At 39.9% G+C, this 19,371-nt stretch overlaps 1 long non-coding RNA gene across 1 annotated transcript in view; it reads right to left on the bottom strand.

Annotated features, from left to right (window-relative positions):
* Positions 1-10,288: 10,288 nt before the first annotated feature.
* Positions 10,289-19,371, bottom strand: part of LOC121917180 — a 10,653-nt gene continuing 1,570 nt past the window's right edge. Inside the window, exons 2-3 of the long non-coding RNA XR_006100979.1 lie at positions 13,322-13,451; positions 10,289-10,436 (exon numbers count right to left, since the gene is read on the bottom strand). This is a non-coding gene — a long non-coding RNA (uncharacterized LOC121917180). The remainder of the gene's footprint in view (positions 10,437-13,321; positions 13,452-19,371) is intronic.

The following is a 19,371-nucleotide window of genomic DNA, read 5'->3' as shown; positions in this document are numbered from 1 at the left end:
AATTTCCAAGACAATTTAGACATTCTGTAAAGTACAGTTACCAGTGTGGTGTAGTGGTTTGAACACTGGATTATAACTCTGGAGAACAGAGCTCCATGCTCTGCCTGACCATGGAAACTCACTGGATGACCTTGGCCAAGTCACATGCTCTCAGCCTCAAGGGAAAGCAATAATAGGGTCATTTTAGGATTTCCATGTCAGAAATCACTTGAAGCCACACATAACAACAATAATTACCACATATTTGCTTATTGTCTGCTAGTTTACAATTTGTGACTTAATTAATACCCACAACAAAATATTCAGTAAACGTCAGTTCCCAGTGAAAATACAGAAGGCTTTCTATTTGTGAGTGTGATCAAATCCATGCACACATCTACTCAAATTAAGATGCCTAGCATGGCCCTTGCTGCATTATTGAGAGCAGAGGTTTTTGTTTTATTGAAGCAGAGTAGAATTATGAAGTGTGTGCAAGATGCATCATTAAGGATGGAAGATAAACAGAAAAAAGGCAATAGATACTTGGTTACACACACACACACACGCACATGCACACACACCATAAGCTGACATCTGTCAGAAGAAAATATATAAATTAAAAATGGACAGAAAGATCTGCAATTTGGAAGTCAAATTGATTTTATTCATAATCATTCATCATTTATTTATTGAGAGATGTTTGAAACAAAATTCTGCTTGGTACATTATTCTCATCCGACTGTACAAGAAAGGTGAGGTGAGCTGATATTAATCTTCCAGCTGAGAGGAATCTTATTACATGTCCAACTGTGAAAGCTTCTTTTGCAGACAACAGCAAAAAGCTTCAGTCCAAAGTACTTCAAGGGTTTTTATTTTCTTTAACAGAGGCTGATTTGAGAGGATGAGCATCTATATTTCTTTCACAGCACAACCTAAAGTATGATGTAGTGGACAGTTTAGAGCCAAATACTTCCTCTTTCATGAAACTCTTTGTAACATTCACACTAGGAGGAGGGAGATTATGATGCCTTGTACAGGGGGGAAATCTATTTCACAAAGCCAAAAATGGTATACAAACAAAATAAATGAATCAGTACTCTGTGCCTGGGATAAGTAGTCATAGAATCATAGACACCACAAAGGCCATCCAGTCCAAACCTCTATCATGCAGGAACTCTCAATCAAAGCATCCCCGACAGATGGCCATCCAGCCTCTGCTTAAACACCTCCAAGAAAGGAGACTCCACCACTCTCCGAGGGAGTGTAAAAGGCACAATAATCATAACAACAAAGGGCTAGATGGAAGGGGGAATCAATATACACGTTCCAGGGTCGTCGATAAAAGGGGTAAGGGATACATTAATATCTCACGGTGGGAAGGCTCTTAGCCTTCTCTTCTCCAGGCTAAACATCCCCAGCTTTCTAAGTCATTCCTCATAGGACATGGTTTCCAGTCCCTTCACCATTTTAGTCTCCCTCCTTTGGATACGCTCCAGTTTCTCAATGTCGTTTTTGAATTGTGGAGCCCAGAACTGGACACAATATTCCAGGTGGGGCCTTTTTGGTCTAGTTGGACTCCTAGATATCTTTCACATGTAGTCTCATTCAGCCAGGTGTCCCCCATCCTATATCTGTGCATTTCATTTTTCCACCCTAAGAGCAGTACCATTACATTTCTCCATTTATATTTTAAAATGTAATCATTTGGGGGCCATTGTTTTATTTCTAAAGAACACTTCTTAAACCTTGTAAATGTATTAATTCTTCTTGCAATGAGTCTTGAGAGATGCAAAGTCAGTTTTTTGTTGAGAGTGTCAGATTCAACAAAATTCCTTTTCATTTTCAATATCATCTTGTTATGTCAGTGGTAGGGAAGGATTTGTAGTAATTATCCATTCTTAGGTTGAAAAATGGATTTCATGATAATCAGGAACCTCAACTGGAAAGAATAAACCAGTGAGAATTTTGCAACAGTTTTCTCCTGGAACTGGATGTTTCAAAATGTTGCAGAGGAATCATTCTGCAAAAAAAAAGGGGGGTGTACCCCCACCCTACCCCACCTGTTTTTTGGGCAGAAAATGGAGTTCCTTCACAGAGAACACTTACCTGCAGAGAAAAAACAGAGTGTACAAGAAACCTGTTTTCTGTGCAGGAAGCGAGGTTTTTATTCCAAAGAATCCTCATCTATATTTTTCTGCATAATAATTCTGCGCTTAATGTTTCAGGATATTAAAATATGTTGAGGGGTACTGCAAAGAATTATCTGTTCTTGTATACGTGGACAAAATAGTTAAGAAGGTACATCCATATTCAGAGGGGCAGTCAATGTGCTTAGGGGTTTGATTTTTACTTTAAACAAGTTATGCAATTTGTGAACCCATCAATCAAATAGATTCAGTCACCTTGTTTAGATCCTTTAAAGTGTGAATTAAAACCTAGTGCCTTCACTACCTCAGGAGCACCCACTACTTGCTTTGTTCCCACAGGGGGCCAGATGGCTCCAGGTAGGTGTTGAAATCCTCCCAGCATTATGTTTGTTGTTGTTGTTAACTGCCTTTGAGTCAATACTGACTCATGCAGATACTGTGGATGAGATATCTTCAAGCCCCCCTATCCCCCACTGTTCTGCTTAGGTCCCATGACCTACCTGATTGAGTCTATCCATCCAGCATGTGGTTTTCCTCTCTTCTATTATCTACCCTTCCTAACATTATTCTCTTTTCTAATGAGTCATGTTTTCTCATTATGTGGCCAAAATAACAACAGTTCAGTTTTGTCATCTTGGTCACCAGAGTCCTTGTCCAACACCCAAAACCACACCATGCTGACTTTCTAGTCAGGAACTAACCAAATGTGTAATGAAAGTCTATCAACAGGTGCTACACTTGCTTTCTTGAACAATACATTCACCTGACATCTCACGCTCTGGATGCAATAAAAGTACTTCTGCTCTGCAGGAATTAAAGGTTTCTGTTTTGTCATAATTAGATGAAAGTCTGAGTCTCTGAGAAAACCATTATCAATAAAGCAGAGCTGTTTTTTTTTATTGTTCAAATTGCTTCAATTCACTGGATATGTTGTCTGTTGACCATCACCTGTTGTTAGTATCTAGGAAATTATTGATTGGAGCTTTTAACTTTGTTGTGCACACAGCTAGCCATGAAGAAAGAACAGTAAGTTCTTGAAACAGCAATATTTTACCTTATTCTACTCTATCTTTCAAAAGCAAATGTCAGTTTAATACCATGCAAAGATTTTAATTTTACTTGGATACAAATGTCTTTAGCAGGTTGTAATACTTCACAAAGTGTATACCATCTTTATGCTTTATTGCTTATTCTATGCACTTCACCTTTAAAACATAATTGTATCAACAAAATAAGTATCACATGCAGCAATCAAAACTGGTACATATCAAATCAAATCATTATGTTTCGACACACTAGGTACTCTAGTGTATCCATGGATGTGGACAGCTTCATTAAATATTCTAGTTTTCTTTGATTTCTAACTGCAGAGGCACCAGTATGTCTAGCATGAATATAAGATTTGCTTAGTGCAGGAACAAAAGGAGTTCTCAGTGGCATCTTTCCCCATATACTTTAGACCAATTTTAATATAAAATTCTGTAGCTCTGAGTCTTTTGAAAGTGATATCAGTGATATTATTCCCCTCATATTTGCACTACTGCCCAGGCTGCTTCTGTGACAAGAGGTATAGATTAGAATAAAAGCCACCGTTCAAGTAATTAGGGGTGAAATCCTAAAACATTTTCCAGGAATAAATCTCATTAAATTCAGTGGGACTTTCCTCTATTTAGGCATTGACATGGCTATGCTGTAATATGTGGATCTACAAAAGAATATAGCTAACAGTGCAATCCTGTATATTTCCAATTCAAAAGTAAGGTGTATTTTCAACATGAGATAGAATTTCAGTCTAGCAGATCCAACAATCCTATGATGATCTACTCAGGAATAAAAGCCACTGCAACGATTGAGGATTGGTCTCAGATGTATATAGGAGTGCAACCAAAGGTTTCAATTGTAATTGGTTGACCGGCCGAACCCAAAGGGTGCTCAACAATGGCTCCTTTTCATCCTGGAGAAAAGTGACCAGTGGGGTCCCACAGGGCTCTGTCCTGGGCCCAGTGCTATTCAACATCTTTATCAATGACCTGGATAACAGAATTGGAAGCATACTTATCAAATTTGCAGATGATACCAAATTAGGTGGAATAGCTAATACCCCAGAGGACAGAATCAAGATTCAAAATGACCTGAATAGACTAGAAAGCTGGGCCAAAGCTAACAAAATGAAATTCAACACAGAGAAATGTAAGGTATTGGACTTAGGGCGGAAAAATAAAATGCACAGATATAGGATGGGTGACACCTGGCTGAATGAAACTACGTGTGAAAGGGATCTAGGAGTCCAAGTAGACCACAAGTTGAACATGAGTGAACAGTGTGATGCGGCAGATAAAAAGGCCAATGCTATTTTAGGCTGCATCAATAGAAGTATAGTGTCTAGATCAAGAGAAGTAATAGTGCCACTGTATTCTGCTCTGGTCAGGCCCCACCTAGAATATTGTGTTCAGTTCTGGGCGCCACAATTCAGAAAGTACATTGAGAAACTGGAGCGTGTCCAAAGGAGGGCGACAAAAATGGTGAAAGGTCTGGAAACCATGCCCTATGAGGAACGACTTAGGGAGCTGGGGATGTTTAGCCTGGAGAAAAGAAGGTTAAGAGGTGATATGATCGCCCTGTTTAAATATTTGAAGGGATGTCATATTGAAGAGGGAGCAAGCTTGTTTTCTGCTGCTCCAGAGAACAGGACCCGGAACAATGGATGCAAGCTGCAGGAAAAGAGATTCCACCTGAACATTAGGAGGAACTTCCTGACAGTAAGGGCTGTTCGACAATGGAATGCACTCCCTCAGAGGGTGATAGAGTCTCCTTCCTTGGAGGTCTTTAAACAGAGGCTGGATGGCCATCTGTCAGGGATGCTTTGATTTGGATTTCCTGCATGGCAGGGGGTTGGACTGGATGGCCCTAGTGGTCTCTTCCAACTCTATGATTCTATGATTCTATGATTCTATATCCTCCAGACTTGGAATGACCTAAATGCAACCTGAGACATCCTTCATATGAAATAATTTTCATTACCCTGCAGTTAGCAAATATGCCCCCCCACACACACACATTTCTCACAAACAATCAGGAGAAAATCCAAGCATTCTATTTAGTCCACAAGGCAACCAACAAATCTTTTGTGCCGGAAATCAGACAGATTGCTGGTCTGTACATTCATGCACTGTCAGAAATGGTGAAAACAGGTACTATCTGTACCTTACTATTTGTTGACTGGCACAAGGTTGTTGGAAAAGCTACAGCCTTTTATGCGCTATCCATTCTCTCGTGAACAGTAGAAGCAACATTGCCTGGATGAGCTGCAAGTGGGGAATATAGACGTCATCCAGCTAGGGATCTAAACCCTGACTTGATTTGTATGTGTTTTTTAAAGTATTCATTAATTCACTTGTTTATGTCCCATTTTTCTCATGGCATGAGATCCAATACAGATAGTAAGAAAGACAGAAAGACAGTCAGTCTCTAATTTACATTTCTCTGTTGTTCTCTTATGCCATGGAGTTTTAATGTGTTAATTCTAGATCTTTTAGCAACAATTCTCAGGTCATCTAAACAGCTTCTGACTCTAAGGAATACTATGGTTGAATCCTGTTGATCAGTTATGCCTATTTAAAATAATTAGCTGAAACACTTATTATTACAATTAAAACAAAATGACAAATAGTTTATTCAGGCAGTATCACATTGAGTTTTATATGTGTCATACAGATTTCTAATTATAAACCACCTACAACTGTATAAAATATAATCATCTATGAAATGCAAATAACCTACACTTGTCAATCAAACAAATGAAACAATTAACAATCTCATTTTGTATTTTAATGTGTGGCCTTTCAAATAACCAATGCAATTAAACTGCTGAAATTTTTTTCACCTACTCTGATCAGTTATGTTCTATAACCACACTTAAAAAAATCAAAAATGGAAATTTAATTGTATGGTAAAGAGTAGATGAGATATGCAGGAGCTCCAGACAAGCAAATCAACTCCTCACAATTCACTCTTTTGAGAGGGGCCAGCACTCTAATTGACCCCATTGCTGTCCATCTTGAACTGATTACATTGACTCCACAACATACATTCAAGGCATATGAATCATAGAGACATAGAGTTGGAAGAGACCACACTGGCCATCCACTCCAACCCCCTACATTGCAGGAATAGACAATGACAGCACTCACAACAGATGGCCATCCAGATTCTCTTTAAAAACCACCATGAAGGAGATCTCACCACACCCTGAAGGAGAGTATTCCACTGTCATACAGCTCTTAGTGTCAGAAAGGTCTTCCTAATGTTTCGGTGAAATCTCTTTTCCTATAGCTTGACTCCATTACTCCATATTCTAATCTGTGGAGCAGCAGAAAAGAAGCTTGCTCCATCCTCAATGTGACATCCATTCAAATATTTAAAATATTTTAATTAACCTTCTCTTCTCCAAGCTAAACATAGGCAGCTCCCTAAGCTCCCTGTTATGCAGCTGATCTGAGTCTCAATGATTTACCCATTTTGCAGAATATGGTTGTCTTTCTCTTGCTTTGCTAGCAAGTATACACTCAGGGAGGCAGTATTCAACCAGTCTCAAAATGTCGTGAAATATGGCAATATAGTAATAGTCCACAGTTCAGTCTACTTATACTGTAGCCCTGTCCAGGTGTTTGTCCTGAACAAGGTAAGCTAAACATATGAGTTGTGTGGAACTGCGAACACTAGGCCCCTATGTCCCATTGTTGCTTATACAATTCCCTCAGTTCAGACATTGCTTTGTTGAGTGTTAACGTCTGGAAAAGTTCTGCTTACACTTGCTTGAACACAAGTAGTGTGTCTCTTTTAAGAAACAAATCCTGATATAATAATAATAATAATAATAATAATAATAATAATAATAATAATAACTATTATTATTATGCTTTACTTAGACTGTGTAAATGCAAAGGCGCTGTAAATTTACACAGTGCTGTACATACCATCAATTAAAATAGATAAAGTAAACCTGCTCATGGTATACATTCTATGAAAATAATTAAACATAATACATATTAATACATCTTAACATTCAAACAATACGATATAGCAGACAAAAAATTAAAATAACATTGGATAACAATCATGTAATGTCTGGGAATACTTCCCTGAACATTATTGTCTTTAACTCAGTTTTGAAGCTGGTTAAAGAGGTGATGGACTGTGCATGAGGGGGAAGAAGGTTGCAGGAGTGAAGGGTAGCAAGTAAAAAGGGGCAGATCCAGGATGGAGTAGTAAAAATCCTTGGCTAGGACAGCAGTCCTTGGCTACCAGAATGGAAGGTACGCGCAGGAAGGTAAGGAGAATGAAGCTCTGATAAATAAGGAGGGACCAGCCCATGCAAGGCTTTAAAAGTCATCAAGAGAAGTTTGTAATGAATACGGAAAGGGAGCCAATTAAGGGATGGCAATAAAGGAGAAATGTGCTAGCAAGCCTTAGAGGAAGAACAGAAGGAATGTTTTGTAGTTTGGGACAGAAGCTTATGAAGAACAGGTGGAGCCTTCTTAGAGTCCTCCTTAGAAATCAAGATAATCCAGATCCAATTCAGGTAAGCTTTATGTTCTTTTAATTTATATGTTGCTCTTTGTTCCAAAAGATGGTAATATATGTCTGTTAGTTACAAATGGACCAAAAGGAGTGGCTTCCAGCCACTTTTAGGGTGTGGTGTGCAGATAACACACACCCACGAAGCAGCCAGAAGTCATTATCAGGCTGTCTAAGGCAGCCCAAAGCAGTCAGCAAAAGGAGTGGCAAAAACGCTCCTTCTGGCGGCACATTCGGGACTGCAGGGACAGCCCACTTTGGGAACAGGCCATCCAGTCACTGCAGTCCCAGGCTGATCAGGGCCTCATTACCCTTTATCTGCTTCACTTCTATGACATCTTTCTATAGAACCCTTCATCATATTTAAAAATCTTTTGTATGACCAGAAACTCCACTTTCTCAAGACCAGGGCCAGGGCACAGTAGGACCATAATCATAGTGGATGCTATTCAGCTTGCCCTGGGAAAGCTTATGTCTTCTTCCATTCTGGAAGTGTGAGACAATGCTATAAACACTCAAGAACCAACTTAGACATTATATACGTATCAGAAAAAAACAAAACTCTGACAAATGACACAGTTCAATCAATAGTTTACTTCTTATTTATTTACTTGTTGAATTTATATTCTGCTTTCTTTCAGTGAGTTCAATAGTCCTCCAATGCTTGGTTCCTCAACAACCTCCCTTTATCTTCAAACCCTGTGAGGTGGGTAAGGTTGAGAAAAAGTGGTTGGTTCGAGTTCTGCCACAGTATTTCATGACTCATAAGTAGAGCCTACAACATCCATGCCTCTCTCCAGCACTATACACACTACACCACACAAGTAAGGTCATATTCACTAGCATGTTGCCATTTTAAAATGGTCTGGATTTTAATTAAGAATCAGTAAACATAAAATCAAATTTAATTCTTGTCTAATGTAGCCCTCTTTATCTGCAGCATTGGTACCATAAAATAACCATCTTTTTTAAAAAAATAATGTGCATTTTGACAGTATTGTCACAAGAATATCTAACTTAACTTTCCAGGTGTTTTAATAATTTCCAAAATTAATTTTTCCTCCTACAGGACTTGTATTTAGGCAACAGAACAATCAAGGTATTAGAACAGTAACCCAGTCATCTTCTAGGCAATGTGCAGAGCTGTGGGGTATGCAGTGATGCATTAGCTCTTCCATCATAGAACTATACCAAGAAGCTCTTATCATTATTATTATTTGCTTTCTAAAATGCAAGGGAATAGGATGAAGAAATAATTAACCACTTCCTTAAACAGTAGATCCAAATCCTTACAAATATTTTCTTCACACAAACATCTTCCTTTCAGTATTATGAATAATGCAAAATATATCTTGTAGCATAATCCTTATTACATTTCTTAGGCCCTCAGATGTATACGTGCACCAGCTACAGTATGTTGAGAGCTGGGATATTTCATTAGTTATCAGAAAATGAATAAGCTGGTAACCATACTGAGGCAAGAAAGGTGAGAAACTACTCTTAAATCCACACATTGCTAAATTCCTATGGAACTCTACAAACACAGGCATTCTCCTGAATGGTACTGGAATTCCCTCTGATTACTTTCAACCCCAATTTGAAGACTACAGAAAGCTATCCCTCCTCCTCAACCTTGCTATTCCCAAGCAGCCTGTTTTCTTTGGGGGTTTTCCCCACTTTTTTCCATTTTCTTTCTCTTCTCTTTCCTCGTCCTCCTTCTTCACTAAATCACATTTCCATAACTTCAGAATTATGTTACACATAAAAATTAAAATATTTTTTTAAAGAATGCTGTATAGGAAATAGGGCAGGAAGGAGGACTTAAGGTGGTATGCAGAAAAGAGAACACGGCACTGTTGATAGTACAAAAAAAAACCTTGCCACACCCTTGAAGAGTTGTTGTTGTTGTGTGTCTCCAAGTCATTTTTTGGCTTATGGCATCCCTAAGGTAAACCTATCATAGGGTTTTCTAGGCAGGTTTCTTCAGATGGGTTTGCCATTTCCATCTCTTGAGCCTCACAGAGTGTGACTTGCCCAAGGTCAGTCAGTTTGTTTTCATGCTTCAGCAGGGAAACGAACCCTCATCCCCATAGTCCAACATAGAAACCACACTGGGACCACTTATGGCACAAAAGCCCCAGTCATGCTGTTGAAGAGATGAGAGATAATAAATGCCCCAAAAACATTGTTTCTATTCTCTTTAAATAATATGGTTGTGGCAAGACCAAGGTGAGACGGATACTTCTGTGGTAAAGTCCTACAACTGGAATACTAACTATAGCTATTGACAGCATTCCATGGCTTGACTTTCAAGTCAAAGATGTCAAAATAGCCTATTTTTCAAATTCTCTTGCAATCAAGCAACTTTAATTTCACCTTCGACTTCACATTAATTTTACCTGTTTGTTAAAATTAGTGCAGTGTTGAAATTTTCTTCTATGCCAGTGACCATTCTCATCAATTTGATCAAAAATAAATTCCTTTCAGAATGAATTTCAGAGAACATTTCAGAAAAATTCTCACGCTTGAGGTTCTCATTCTTACCTTTCTTAACAGGCAGCCAAGAAGTGTGTAAAAATGTCCTATCTTTCATTGTATGATCATCCATGGGAAACTTCTCAGATCCTCACACTTAAGTTAGAACCCAGGTGAAGATGTTTGAAGGACATTCCTCTCTTTTTCAAATCAGTAAGTGTGAGCAGCCAGTGAAGCTGCCTAGTGATGAATAGTTACCTAATAGAAATTAAAAATAATTGCTGCACCCTTGGACACCTTGGTGTATTACAACAAGTTCAAGAATATCATAGGTATTTATCAGACGGGGTCTTTGCAGCTCAGATCCGGGGCATCTGCGGATCGGGCAATTCGCATTCACATGATAACGAGAATGTATTTTCATACCTGGTTGCTTTTCTGTTGCCCTTCCAAACTGACAGGGAATCGAATCGAAGGAAGTCACATGATGCGGATTCAGGCAAAGTGGAGTGAGTGAAAATAGTATTTCCACACCGGTACATACCATGGGGGATTCAACTATTCGAATTGGGACCCTTGCACATGCCCAGTGGGGCTCTGAAGGCATCCTGAACCTTTGCACTTCCGGGGTTAAGAAGAGACCCTGGCTCCACTTTCATGGGAATGACAGCTTCCCTTTTATTCCTCCCTTCTATTTCCCCTCCACTTTCACGGGACTGACAGCTTCCCCTTTCTTCTCCCTTCTATTTCCCCTCCACTTTCAAGGGAATGACAGCTATTTCCCGTCCACTTTGACGGGAATGACAGCTTCCCCTTTATTCCTCCCTTCTAGTTTCCCATTCCTGGCAGCTAAATTCAAAGGGTCCTCCGTGTCAGAGCCCCCATCCATTTCATCCACATCTACATCCATCCTCTTGTCATTCTCCTCATCTCTTTCAGCTATATATATCTACATCTATCCTCTTGTCATTCTCCTCATCTATTCCATCTACATCTCTCCTTCCCTTTGTAGCAGTTGCCTTCTCTGAGGTTGCATCCACACTGGGGAGATAATCCAGTTTAACTCCAGTTTAACTGTCCAGGCTCAGTACTATGGAATTCTGGGAGTTCCATCTCTCCCTCCAGCCTCATGTTTCATTTCCTTCACATCTCTAATCTCTGCATCTGCATCTGCATTAGAAAATAATCTATTTCAAAAACATTAATATACATCCTTATAGAGATCTTGTTGAACCTCTGAGTTCAAATGCATATGAGGAAGCAGACTTTAGGAAAGCACATGCTGCCAACTTCTTTCTTTGAAATAATAATAATAATAATAATAATAATAATAATAGAATTCAAAGACATATTTTGGAGCACCTAGATGCATCTGAGGAAGTGCTGCAAGAGGCAGCAGTGGAGGGCGAGCAGAGTTTGATCCCTTACATGGGTGTAAAAAAAAAAACCCCACTGGGCAAGTCACACTGTCTCAGCCTCAGAGGATGGCAAGGGTGAACCCCTCTGAACAATCCGCCCAAGGAAACCTCTTGGGCAAGTCACACTCTCTCAGCCTCAGAGGATGGCAAAATCAAACCCTCTCTGACTAGGGTTGCCATAAGTCTGGAAATGACTTGAGGGCAGACTAGAGTATGTGAGTGTGTGTGTGTATGTGTGTATATCTGTGTGTGTGTGTGTGTGTGTGTGTGTGTGTGTGTGTGTGTATGAGGGAGGGACGGAGGGCTGGCTGGCCAGACCCCTCTGCTGAAGGTGCAGCAGGGAAGGAGAGGGAAGGAGAGAGAGAGCTCCAATGGAGTGATGATCGCTCCCAAGCCCCGGTTGCCCTGAAAGCGAAAAGGGCCACTGGAAGCAAATGGGGCAAATTGCAGCAGGGCATCATGGGAGATTTGCAACCCGGGGGTCTTGCGATGGTGTTCAGAAGCACAATAAAATTGGAATTCCACACCAGACCAATTTGCAGTGAGTTCGAACCAAGCTCCAATGCGAATCGCGTCAATCCACTTATTTAGTGCACTCGTCAAAATGAGGAGCCAGTGTGGATTCAGTTCAGAATCCACAATGTGACATTGCTGAACCTGAAGGACACGTGAAGTTGAGCTAAAACTTTATAGTAGACACTTTGCTGACAAATATTCTGTACTTTTCTTTGTCTTATTTCTAAAGATTGGAGTGTAACTTATTAAAAAGGAAATATTCACGTACTGTATTTATATCCTGCTTTACTCCCACATGGGATCTAAAGTGGCATACACTGTATTTTAGAACACTATAACTAGTGAGAAATACAAAAATCAAGAAAACACTAATTTAAAACTGTTAAAAATATACTGAAACCTCTACACATTGAGAACCAGCACATCCTGCCAGTTAAAAGCTGAAAGCTGGTTTAAATAAAGAGGGTTTTTCCTGCTGGCACAAAGAGAGCAAGGTGGGGCTAGGAAAACCTCATATGGCAAGAGACTCTGTAGTGTTGGAGCAGCAGATGAGAGGACTCTCTCCTGTGTCCTCAGCACATGCACCTTAGGCATTGGTGAGAATGCCATCCTGCAGTGATTTGAAAACTTAGAGGCTGTGCAGACCGGCAGTAAAGGCTGGTCTGGGTGTGGAGTTGGGGCATGGCATCTACATGACACATGCCCTGGCTCTGCCCCCAGGCTGGCATGATGTTGTGCCCTGCACCACACAGCACACAGCATCACAGCACTTCTGTGCTGCTGCGTCTAGATGACCCAGTGCCAAAGGAGCGCCATAAAGCTTTGGCCCCTGCTGCTATGACGTCCTTTCCAGGATGCAAAATGGAGTTGTTTTGCACCGCAGAAAGGCCAAATCACGGCTGCAGTGTGTGGTTGCTGCAGCCCTGATTTAGCAAAGATGGAGGCAGCTGCAGGCTGCCCCTTCAGTAGTGGTCTGCACGGCACCTTAGTTAGGCTCATATAGTGAGATTCAATCTTTCAGATGGCCTGGATCCAAGTCAGCTAGCCAGTTTACTCATTTCTCTGATCTTCCAACAGATCTTTGCTCATTGTTAACTATTGTGTCATTGGAAATTACATGAAAATTCTCACTGGTTCCTCCAGGTGACCAATTCAGATATTGTACAGTGGGACCTTTGAGAAAAATGTGAAATAAGTTATAAAACTTACCATCCTGGTTACAACATGAGGCAACCACTCAAATCACTCCCTCTTCTCTCTTCCTCATTTTTCTGACTGAATCAGCACACATATCCAAAAATAAGTGACAAGGTCCGATTGAAAAGTCATGAATTACAGCCTTGATTATGGCAAAAAAAATCAATCCTATTATCACTTATTACCATAAAAAATAAATATTTAAATATAACGTCTTAGAAAAATGAGTCCTATCTATGATTATTTTCTAGAGGAAGAAAGGCATTTTGCAGAAACTTCTTCAAATTGTCTCCATTATTTCTTTGTGGCTGCTTCTACAGGGTTCAACCACCACCCAGAAGGACACTGCTTTATACACAATGCACAAAGGAGACTAAGGGCGTTGACAGACAGCCCCAAAGAAGTGGCTTCCCACTGCCCCTTTCAGCACTGGATCGAGGCCTCAGCAGCTGCACACTGTCACCCAATCCGGTGCTTTGCCAGCCATAAAAAGAATAGCAAAATGCTGCTTCTTTTAGGTCAATCAAAAGGCCACCTTTACCTGTGCCAAAGGAGTGTTGTGACACCCCCTGCCATGTGGTTTGGCTCGTGCCATGATGCTGTCATCGGGGCGGAGTCAGGGCATGCAGCATGCAGTCACCCCACCCCCCACACCACCCTGATGCCAGCATTTCTAGCTGTTCATTTTGCCCTTAAGCTACTAAATTACTGTTGTGGCCACTTGTCATGGCAGTTGAAAAACCCATAGGAAAAATTGAAATGAAGTCATTCTGCAACCACTGCTAGTAGTGTATCCCACCTCTGAAACAGTTTTGGAGAATTTTCCAACTCCTTATTTCCCTGTCCATAAATAAGGCAGAGAACTTTAGAAGGATATTTGCATACAGCTTTAATTAAAATATCTCAAATTCATAAGTGAGTGAAGCTGAATCATATATAAGGGTTTCATATCTCATCCCAATGATTTCCTTTTCCTCTTTAAAAAAAAAACTTAACAAATTTAATATTTTAACCTGTATTGTTAATTTTAGTTACTGCATTATATTGAATTGTGACTATATATTTCATTGTAACATTAGATTGTACAATATTATATTCTTGTTCTTCACTTGTGCAGTGCTACAACAATGCCCCCAGATTCTGGTTACATCACATTTGATTTTATTTCTAAATGCTAAGAAGAAACTAACCAACCAAAAATAACCAAGAAACCAAACGAGTTTTGCAAACAGTGTGTACACATTGTCTTAGCCATAGTTGAAATGTTTGGTGTACAAACAATATTCCAACCAAAAACTGGTCCAAAGACGGAGATTTAGGTGCCTTGTAGATTTCTTTTTCAGATAACTCAAAGGATAAAAACAACAAAATATTCTGAGAGGTCTACCTATGTTTGCCTTTTAGATGCAGTCAGTGTTAATCCAAAATGTCTCATGTGGAATTTTGAAAAGAAAAGCAGAAGAGAGAAGCACATTTCTAATGCCCTCCCATTTGTTTTCTGCCTTGATCATTTATATTAGCATAGGTAGAAAAAGTTTCACCAAAATATTTTTGTTCTTGTTTTCATTGGTTTGAATTAAAATTAACCACTTTGGTCTCTGTTTAGTTTTATCTTTCTTCAAGGCTCTTTTTTTTTGGGGTTAAATGTTAAATTCTTGTTCAATACAACTTCCCTAACTCTTCCATTCTTCCCTAACAGCAAAATATGTTACCTTTTTTCTACGGCAAAGACTATGAAATGGTTTTTTAATGCACACAAGTGAATAAACTTAATAGACTGCATCAGCAGTGGCTGTGAAATGAAAAATTGTTCACTTGGGAATTAATTTTTAGATGTTGACTGATGCTGGTTGTGGGTTTGGTTTATGGAGACGAGTCAAGGTACACTCTGGGGAACAGCAGGTCAAGCTTTTTTAAAAAACTGGGTTGACTGACATATTTAGGAAGTGCACTCTTAGCCAACTATAAATATGTTTGGTATTTGCTGAGGTCACAGATTTTAGAGTTAGGTTGCTGTATTAGCATCTGAAGTTTACTGTAGCTCAAAAGGGATTCTTGTTTTAAAGGGCATATTATCATTTCTCCCAGAAAGAAGTAAATGCAATTGTGGATTCCTAAGTAATTTTCATTAACATAACCAGACCTTCAATAACCTTAATTAAAAAAGGGAAACCAACTGGGGCATTTGGAAAGATGCTGTTTAAACAACAGCTACTTCCTCATTGTGCTGTGTCTGGAATTGTGAAAAAGTGGTAATTTTTAGAAGCTGTTAATGAATAAAAAACTATGTAAATAGTCAAACTAAAGACTGAATTCATTTTAAAACAGCAGTAAAACAAACTAAACATATAGTCACACAATGAAGGCTTGCTTTCAACTTTTAATATTTTGTTTATTGTAAAAAAAAATATTGTAAAATTCTGAAGAGGAAAGTTTGTAAATTCTTTCCCCTCAGAATCTTACAATAAACCAACATAAACTTGCAGGGCTGGGGCTGTATTTTCTAATCAATACATTCTCATCAATAAAATGCATTAAACTGCAAGCATAATGCTGGTTACGTTGATGGAATAAGTGAACTGGTTCTTTTTTCTGACAACCAAAATTAGTCTTAGTCATGCATCAATAAAAAACATAAATTAAGGTCATATGTACCCCAAGAAAACAGTTAAAATAACATCTCTTATAAAGGTAATTAAGCAAAGCACCATTTGCAAGAAAAAAGAAATTCCTTTATTGAGAGTTTTCCTTTTCTAATAAAAGAATACACTTGCACACCAGTCACTTGGATCAATAATAGCCCATGATGTTGAATACAACATTCATGAACAATAGTACATGAGGTCTACTGACCCATATTGCTTAAAACATTAAGTGAAATACTTTACTTTCTTATTCAACTTCAGGCCCACTGAATTGAATGGATGCTGGACCCAGGTAAGTCAACATAGGATTGCAGGCTAAAAAACCCGTGTTGGCTGGCATTCTGTTACTTGCTTACACAGGTATACATCCAGTCTAAGCCTGCATGTCTTTTCATTTGTTTGTTTGTTTGTTTGGTAAGTACCTGAGGACAAACCTCTGCTGACCTGATACAATGACACAATTCCATCTCAACCCCAAGTTTTACCTGCTATAGCCCCAACATGACCTTTTACTGACTGAGAGAGAAGAGGGGGAACAGTATGGGTGCTAATGGAGCAGCCACCTATGGTTCTATAACTGTAAATGCTACTGGGCATCATTTTCAAGGACCTCCAAATGACTAGTGGGGTTTGTGGAGGATGTCTTATCTCCCTACATCAAGTTGTAGCAGTGTTGGCAACTCAGGCAGACTAGGGGGGCACATTAGATCCCCAGGAGACCATGAAAAGCCAACCCCCTCCCCAAACACACACACATTCAAAATCAAAAAATCCAAATGCTCCCAACATCTTCTAGGACAGGCCTGCACAACATGCAGCCCACCAAAGTATTTTGGGTGGCCCATGAGGATTTCATGACTCTTCTGCCACCTGGCTTTCTCCAGGGAAAGAGCGGCAGAGGAGGAAGATGGACGAATGCTCACCCCTCAAAGCTCCTCCACCTCCTTTTCTCCTGGGAAAGAGCCAGGCTGTGGAGGAGGAGGAGGGGTGAATGCTCGCCCCTCTAGGCTTGTCCGTCACTTGGCCTTTTCCCAAGGGGGGTCTGGCAAAGGAGGAGGAGGAGGGAATTAATATTCATTAATAATTAATCAATGAGTAATATAGCTTGTACATTAGTTATACCTTTACTTGGAAAGTGAACAACTAAAAACTTATCTGCAGCCCAAAGAAGTTTAACTTATTTTAATTTTGGTCCTTATCTAGTGCCCAGTTGTGCAAGTCTGTTCAAGAGGGTCTGAGGTAGGGGTGGGACAATCATTCATTGCAATTTGGCTAACATACAGAATTTTGTTTTCTTGCCCCATTACATTTTTATTAACGAGCTGAGAAATTTGCCACCTCTTGGGCTAGACATGAGCGTCTTCAGATGGTTCATTTGCAAATGAAGTGATAGACAAAAATGTCAATTTGAAATTTGCTCTGAATGATTTTATGGCCTCACTACTAAGTTGAGTACTTAAGCAGCAGAGGTGCAATTTGCACTCTCTGTTTTATTATTATTTTGTGCTTTTAAGTTATTTCTAGCTTATGGCAGCCTCTGAGGATAGAGGCTGAAAAGGAGAGAGTATGACTTGGCCAAGGTCACCCAGTGGGTTTCTGACACAGTGGTCTAGCTTTTAAGGGGCATCTTACACATTCTCTCAGCCTCAAAGGGAGGCACAAGCAAACCCTGTCTGAAAAAAATGTAGCCAAGAAAACCCTGTGAGAAGGTTGCCATAAGTCAGAAAGGACGTAAGGCAAACAACAACAACAAATATGAAGATGAAGAGCCTTCCCTCCAGCCTATCCACCATCATCTGTCCTCAGAGGAAGAGAGGGGTAGGCCAGCTCCATCGGGCCTAGCCCAAAGTAAGAAGAAGAGCCCTTCTTCTGGCTCATCTGCAAGGTCATGGCCCCAGAGGGAGACAAGAAGCAAGGAACTTGATCCCTTCCCCACTACCATTACCTTCTACTTTTGTGTTAGGTCTTAATAGACTGCAAGCCTGAGGGCAGGGAATTGTCTAATAAAAAAAAATGTAAGCCGCTCTCAGCCCCTTTATGGCTGAAGAGCAAGATATAAATACACCAAAACAAACAAACAAACAAGGAAAGCAACAACTATATCTATGAATGAAAGACAGCTTTAGCAGGTCACACCCTCTCTGTCTAAGAAGATGCAGTGGCAAACCATGGATAAAGAATCTGTGGATAGGAAAGGCCCTGTGTAATTGTGGGTATGTGTGAAATACCTTTGTTTGCCATAGAAACTGCTAAAAGAAACTCTGCCATGATCATTCCCTTCTACCATTTCTGTTTCTAAATACATTGGCCCACCACCACCCCAGCAACTGTGTATTTCCCTGGGGAAGAGGATCTGGTGGTAACTTCCTGGATGTCATTTGGATAGTTTAAGCTTGCTTCCCCTTCCCTAATCCCCATGCCTGCCTTTACCTCTAGAATCAAAGAAGGCTGTAAAGTAATTCAAGTAGCAAGTAAGAGCAGTGAAATTGCTCCTTAGGTAAACTGGCAGAACTCCAGATCCAAAGTAAAAAGATTTCATTAAACCAAGAGAGGGAAAGAGAACAGAGAATGCACACAAAGTTTTATAAAGAAAATAAAACACATTTTACATAACACTGTATAACAAAAGGCTACATTTCTGAGCAGTGTGGGAGAGAGTTAATTACCAATGAGGGGGAGGAGACATTGGTTGTGCCAATGATGGAAGAGATACAACTTGACTGAAAGAAGGGAGCAGATGGTCAAGGAGCCCTGACTTGGAGGATTCAGTCTGAGCAATTATAGTCTCCTCTCACAGTGTCCTTAAGGATGGTTTAAATAAATAACCAGATCAATGGATAGACACATGGGTCATAGTGGTGGTGGTGGAATTATCTGTAGAAGTGAGGGGGGGTCTCCTTCCTTAGAAGTAAAGCCCACTCTGAAACATAGTTTTTTGTGGTTTTTTCGGGCTATGTGGCCATGTTCTAGCAGAGTCTCTTTCTGATGTTTCTCCAGCATCTGTGGCTGGCATCTTCAGAGAATGCTTTGCCTGGAAAAATAGGATGTATATATACTGTGTGAGCCTGGGAATGCAGGCGTGATTTGCATGTGTATTGTTCTGATGGCTGGCCTCAGGCTGGGAGGCTAATGCAAAAGAGAATTAATGTCTGCTAATTGGTTATCAGTTATCTGCTGGGAAAGCCCCTGACTCTGAGTGGTTTCCCATTTGCATTTGCTGAGTCCTTATTTTGCTATTCTTCAGGACTGGTAGCCAAATTTTGTTCACTTTAAGAGTTTCTTCTTTCCGGTTGAAATTATCCAGATGTTTGTGGATCTCAATGGCTTCCCTGTGCATCCTGACATGGTAGTGGTTGGCATGGTCCAGAACTTCAATGTTTTCAAACAGTATTTTATGCCCAGGATGGTTTGTGGCAT

The sequence above is a fragment of the Sceloporus undulatus genome, unplaced genomic scaffold (assembly GCF_019175285.1).
Source record: "Sceloporus undulatus isolate JIND9_A2432 ecotype Alabama unplaced genomic scaffold, SceUnd_v1.1 scaffold_12, whole genome shotgun sequence".
Classification (NCBI taxonomy): Eukaryota; Metazoa; Chordata; class Lepidosauria; order Squamata; family Phrynosomatidae; genus Sceloporus; species Sceloporus undulatus.
The sequence above is the reverse complement of the archived record's forward strand: the minus strand, read 5'-3'. Positions and strand labels throughout refer to the sequence as shown.